Source organism: Pseudochaenichthys georgianus, chromosome 11 (genome assembly GCF_902827115.2).
Source record: "Pseudochaenichthys georgianus chromosome 11, fPseGeo1.2, whole genome shotgun sequence".
NCBI lineage: Eukaryota > Metazoa > Chordata > Actinopteri > Perciformes > Channichthyidae > Pseudochaenichthys > Pseudochaenichthys georgianus.
In genome coordinates, this window is record NC_047513.1 from 10661388 (window position 1) to 10667387 (window position 6000).

The 6000-nt window shown below is 43.6% G+C and overlaps 1 protein-coding gene across 4 annotated transcripts in view; it reads right to left on the reverse strand.

Annotated features, from left to right (window-relative positions):
- The window catches only part of LOC117455492 (voltage-dependent calcium channel gamma-6 subunit-like), a 60712-nt gene extending 55077 nt beyond the window's left edge, over positions 1–5635 (reverse strand). For 3 of the 4 annotated variants that reach the window (XM_071204728.1, XM_034095007.2, XM_034095005.2), the window contains exon 1: positions 5545–5635. The gene's annotated coding sequence lies outside the window, so the exon portion shown is untranslated. The remainder of the gene's footprint in view (positions 1–5544) is intronic. The other variant, XM_034095006.2, reaches the window with a different exon arrangement.
- Positions 5636–6000: the final 365 nt, after the last annotated feature.

Consider the following 6000-nt stretch of genomic DNA (forward strand, 5'->3'; position numbering starts at 1 on the left):
GTGGTCTTCGCCCCTCCATGGACTCTACCTTGCCCCCGGGCCGTCCGCCTGAGACCCCCACCTTGAACTCTGCCTTGCCCCCGGGCCGTCCGCCCGAGATCCCTTTCTGGTCCTCTGCTGTGCTCCTTGGCGGTCAGCTCAGTCCCGTCCTCCTGACCCCCTCCACCCACCCTGGTGGCCTAGTGATACGTCCCTCCGCTGGACCCCCTCCACCCACCCTGCTTGAGGTTTTCGACTTTTGTGTTCTTTTTTTGGGACGTCTGGGATCCGTCTCTTGAGGGGGGGGGTACTGTCACGATCTGTCTCTATGGTGTCTTGTCTAGATCTATTTTTGGTTTTCTGTCTGCGTTGTATCTTGTTTAAATCTGTCTGTGTTTCCCTGGTGTGTCTAATTTACCCGATTGTGTTCACCTGGTGTCCCCGTGTTTTCTCCTCCCTCCTCACCTGTGTCTTGTTTGTATGATTAGTCTTGTGTGTATTTAAGTTCTGGTTTTTCTGTCTGTCTTTGTCGCTTCGTCTTTTGTTGGTGACTGAGTTCACCGGTGAGTGTTCTGTTTTGTCTGTATTAGTTTCATTATCCTTGAAATAAAGGTTTATCAGAGTTATCTGCATTTGGGTCCTGCTTCCTTCACTCATCCGTGACAGAAAGATTAACTATTTTCTCAGACACCTCGCTTCCCTTGACCTGGCAAGGTTGACGTATTTTACCAGTTTTATAAAGGAACCCCTACTCTGAATATGTTATGATCCCATCAAATGAAACTACTTTCTCAATTACATTTCGAGGGAATTCCTCCAGGATTATGGTCAACTATAAACATTAGGGTACTGTCAGTGGTGTAGTGGGCGTTGGACGCGGGGGTACGCCGTACCCCCACTTATTTGGAGCATGATCTTTTTTGTAATAGTCTAATAAATATAAAATCATTGCCAGTCTTATCAGTTGCAAGTGTGTATTTGTTGTAATAATGACAAAAACATAATACATTTCACAGCAATTATAATAAAAAATAAAAACCATTTCCTTAAAGAATTATGATTAGTCATCAGGCTCGTGACCCCGCGGCGAGCTGGGGGTGTGTCAGTGACACACCCGCGGCGAGCTGGGGGTGTGTCAGTGACACACCCGCGGCGAGCTGGGGGTGTGTCAGTGACACACCCGCGGCCAGCTTACCGCCCGCCGATTTTGCGGCAGCTCTTTCCCTCAAGAACGCTAACGAAAAAGCTCTATAATGGCAGGCAAACATTTTTGACTTGACTTCTTTTCTAAAAAGAATATAATTCACAAGAAGAAAGAGTCTAGCAGCACCGAAGCTACAAGTGAAGCTGCTACTAGTACTACAGTACATCATCACAAGAGCCGCCTAAAGACGTGGATAATGCTAGCTAATGTGCACGTTAGCTGCGCTAGCAACGTTCCCCTGGCTAGCTCAAGCTCACCTTTCCCAGAGGTATGGACGGAGGAGATGTGGCGGAGGAAACAAGAGGCATACCCGTGGATAGACTGCAAAGCTGGGAAACTGGGAAACTGGGAAGCTGGGAAACTGGGCGAAACTCAGTCTTCAAAACGCAAGGTGTGTGTGTGTGTGTGTGTGTGTGTGTGTGTGTGTGTGTGTGTGTGTGTGTGTGTGTGTGTGTGTGTGTGTGTGTGTGTGTGTGTGTGTGTGTGTGTGTGTGTGTGTGTGAAAAAAGCAGCGCTGTCTGCTTATTTGCAATGTAGGCTAGGCCTAATCAGAATAATTTCCAGTCCAGATTCAATGTTTGCATTAGTAGGCTATATATATTTTTCGTTTTGTTTATTTAATAAGTTAATTTCAGGACAACTTTGGGAATTTTGTTTGTTTGTTATGAGTTTTAAATAGATTTTGAAAGTGGAGATAGAGAGAGAGAAAAGCAGCGCTGTCTGCTTAGTTGCAATACTGTAGTTTATGCAATTTAGGCCTATACATTGTTTATGTGCCAGTGTGTCCATGGTTTTGAGTCTGTGTGTGTCTGTTGAGCACAGCGCCGTCTGCTTTTTGCAGTACAGTAAGTAAAGTAGGACTAAGCATACCGGTAGTTTCTGTGGACCTGTCTGCCCGTTTTGTGAGTGCACTGCGCGCGTGCGCACTTGTTTGGGATGACCTAATTTAAAATAGCGTCCCCCCAGTAAAAAAATCCCCACTACAACACTGGGTACTGTTGAATTGCAACAAGGTTAGATTTAGTCAAATATCATGGTTCAAATGGTATGGTTCAAAATGGTGTTTGCCACCTAAGTTAAGTTACATAATACTATACCTATGTAACAGAAAACATTTGTAACACACATCTGTAACAACAATTGAGGTGGACTTGCTGCGAAGTAACGTAAGATTAAAAAGCATTGGTGCTGAGTTAACAAAAACAACTCACATCTAAAACTACAACAAAATAAGTATTTATTTTAAAGTGCACGTTTATCCCGAATTCAGAAGCTTCATGGCTGTGGGATTGTGATGGAATAAAAGCTCAGAACTGGAGAGAGCTTCCTCCGAATATAAACAATTATCTGTGCTGTCGGTTCTACTTTTCAATTAGGACAGAAAAACCTATTAAACACTTAGCATAGTGAAATCACCACCAATTATCTATTTTGAGATGTTATGAAAACTGAAAACAGTTGCTGGAATCACAACCTGCTATCTATTCTGAGACGCTTTGTGGAACATCAGCGGCACAAAAACACTCATGTTCAAACCATAACCAATTATCTATTCCAGGAAGCTCTGTGATGGAGAAGTCACGCAGATACAATGCAGATGAATCGAATCTTAAACTCTTTATGTCTGCAGGGTGAATGAAGCAGCTGTCCTGCTGCGTTCCACCAGGAAGTGGTGACAACAGACAAGACATGCCCCCCCTCTTGTTAGCAAAAAATGAAACACATCCACTGGGGAGGACACATAAGGCGTATTCACACTGAGGTACTTTTCCCACAAAGGTTCATGCGAACTTAGTTCATGCGAACTCTTTAGTTCGCATGAACTAAGTACAGATCGCGTTCACACCGGAAAAAGTCCCTGGGGGTGGATTAGGCAAATGGGCCGCTGACGTCATTTCTTCTTCTTCTTCTTCTGCTTTGGGTTTACTGGCAGGCCGCAAACCACTTCACGGCGTATACTGCCGCACAAAGTCCCTGGCTAGAAGTCCCCGGCGTTGGGGACTGGCTTCAGTAGAAGCTGCTGGGACTCCCAGCAACCTTTGTGGGAAAAGTACCGCAGTGTGAATGCGCCTATTCACACTGCGGTACTTTTCTCACAAAGGTTCATGCAAACTTAGTTCATGATCGCGTTCACACCAAAAAGAGCCGGTACTAAAATTAGTTCATGCGAACCTTTTTACCCCTTCGAAAGTCCCTGCTAGAGAGCAGGGACTTTCGAGTGGCTCTTTTGTGAGAAAAGAGCTATATTCCTGATTGGCTGGGCGGATTGTAAACCACGCCCCGTAAAACTCCCAAAAAGTTTTGTGAAGCCGCCATTTTATTATCCTCGCATTAGCATTATTAGCATTAGCATTAGCCCAGTGCAGAAACGCAGAGAGACTAACTTATGGCAACACAAAATAAAACATGGGAGCGATGGAGATGAGGAGGTGTCGGCGTTCTGGCGATTTACTCGGAAGGCTTCAGTAGAAGCTGCTGGGACTCCCAGCAGCTTCTACTGAAGCCAGTCCCCAACTCCGGGGACTTCCGGCCGGGGACTTTGCGCGGCAGTATACGCCGTGAAGTGGTTTGCGGCCTGCCAGTAAGCCCAAAGCAGAAGAAGAAGAAGTGACGTCAGCGGCTTCATTTTCCTAATCCACCCCCAGGGACTTTTTCTGGTGTGAACGCGATCTGTACTTCTGTGGTTCATGCGAACTAAAGAGTTCGCATGAACTAAGTTCGCATGAACCTTTGTGGGAAAAGTACCGCAGTGCGAATGCGCCTAATGCGCCTATGGCTTTACTTTCCCATCAGCGTCTGTCTCGTTAACAAGCCACAGTAGAAGTTTAGCTTTGTTGTCTCGCAAAGCTCTGATAAAACAAAATGCACACTACAATACATCCAAAACACTTTTTTACCATATCGTTATATAGACAGCTTAATTGAAACACTTGACGATACTATTTGGATTCAGTCACCAAATATCTCAAAAAGAAAAAAATGAATGATAATTTGTATGCTGCAGCAGTACACAGTACACTGGTGTTCAATGATAATGCATACAGAAACTGTAAAAGACAACAACTTAGGTTTCAATTGTCTTAAAGTCTAAGTGTATACAAAAGCCCTAAATGTACATTTGTCACAGAAACTGTGTAAATGTAAAGATTATACTTGTTATTTTCATTGTTTCGTGTTTTTTTCTATGACATTGCAGGGTTGGAAAAGGTCTGATTTTGATGTTTTAAATGTTATATTTACGTACATATTAAAGGAAGAAAGGTCATATATTGGTTGGGTAGATGACACAACTAATTATAATAAATAACAAAACAAATCTGGAAATTAACGGGATATTAAAGTGAATTGAAGTCATTCGATTACACCAAAGACAAATATGAAATGACAACCCAAAGTAATGAATAAATAACGACATATTGGATGGTAATTGACATAAGAAGAAGCTTAGAGGTAGAATGTATAGTATTTAGTTGTTAGTTGTAGTATATTTTACTTTGTAGGTCCAGGCAGTTGCAGTAATCCAAAGAGATATGGAGAAGCAGGCAGACATCTTGCATCTTGCTCAAAGGCAGTTTGACAGGCACATTCATCAGATGCCAGCATCGAACTTGCAACCTTTATGTTACATAAGAGATAACATGCCATACTGATATTACCAATAATACTCACAAAATGTTTTACTACTGGTTTATTAGTTCCTGATATGACAACGGTAAGGAAACAGTGATGAAAATGTCACACAAACAAATAATCTATACCTAAAAGAAGAGTACATGCAAAACGCCAAAATGGCATACTTAATCATTATGGACATACATTTCTAAAACCACGACAAACAAAAAAAGACATTTACATCTGCCATTGCAGAATAAGTTGGTTAGTTAAAGTTTGGTGTTAGCAGTAAAAAATGGAACTTGAAATAAAGCAAACTCTGCTGTCCCCTAGTCATGAAATCTGAACATGGCTGGCTTTATTAGGCATACAACTGGTCTCAATGGAAACAGATGCATCGAACACGAGAAAGGTACAGTGGCAGCGACAAATGCTTTTAAAAATGTGAAAACAATACGTCTTACTGTCGTCAAAAATCAGTTAACATGACATTGACCCTTAGGAGAAAGTTATTGCGTTATATCAAAACAAACTGGACTCCATAAACACTCTGTGCAGGCAGTGTTTGAAGAGTTCCCCACACCCCCCACCAGCCCATACCCCCCCAAACAGTAGCCATTGAATATCATGCTGAAATTAGAAACATTAGCTTTATTTATTTTTCTCCATATCAGGTGCTGCACGTGTGCTTCACAACGTTCGTCGCCACTTCACAAATATCACAACAATGATTTTAACAAGTTGCTGACCTGGTTTTTGTGTGTGTGCTTCTGCTCGAAGTGACGGAGCGCAAGGCGAGAAGAGGAGAGGGAGTGAGAGGGGAGAGAGGGAGAGAGAAAGAGAGGTGGGCGGGTGAGGAAGGGGAAAAGAGGGCGGAGGTCGTAGTCGGTGTTACGTCCCGAGGGAGGATTGGGGGGGTCTGAAAGTGTACGGGTGGGAGGAGGTGAAAAAGATGTACCGGTGTGGAAATGTGTCACACCACACGCACGCGCACACACACACACACACACACACACACACACACACACACACACACACACACACACACACACACACACACACACACACACACACACACACACACACACACACACACACACACACACACACACACACACACACACACACACACACACACACACACACACACACACACACACACACACACACACCACACACACACACACACACACACACACACACAC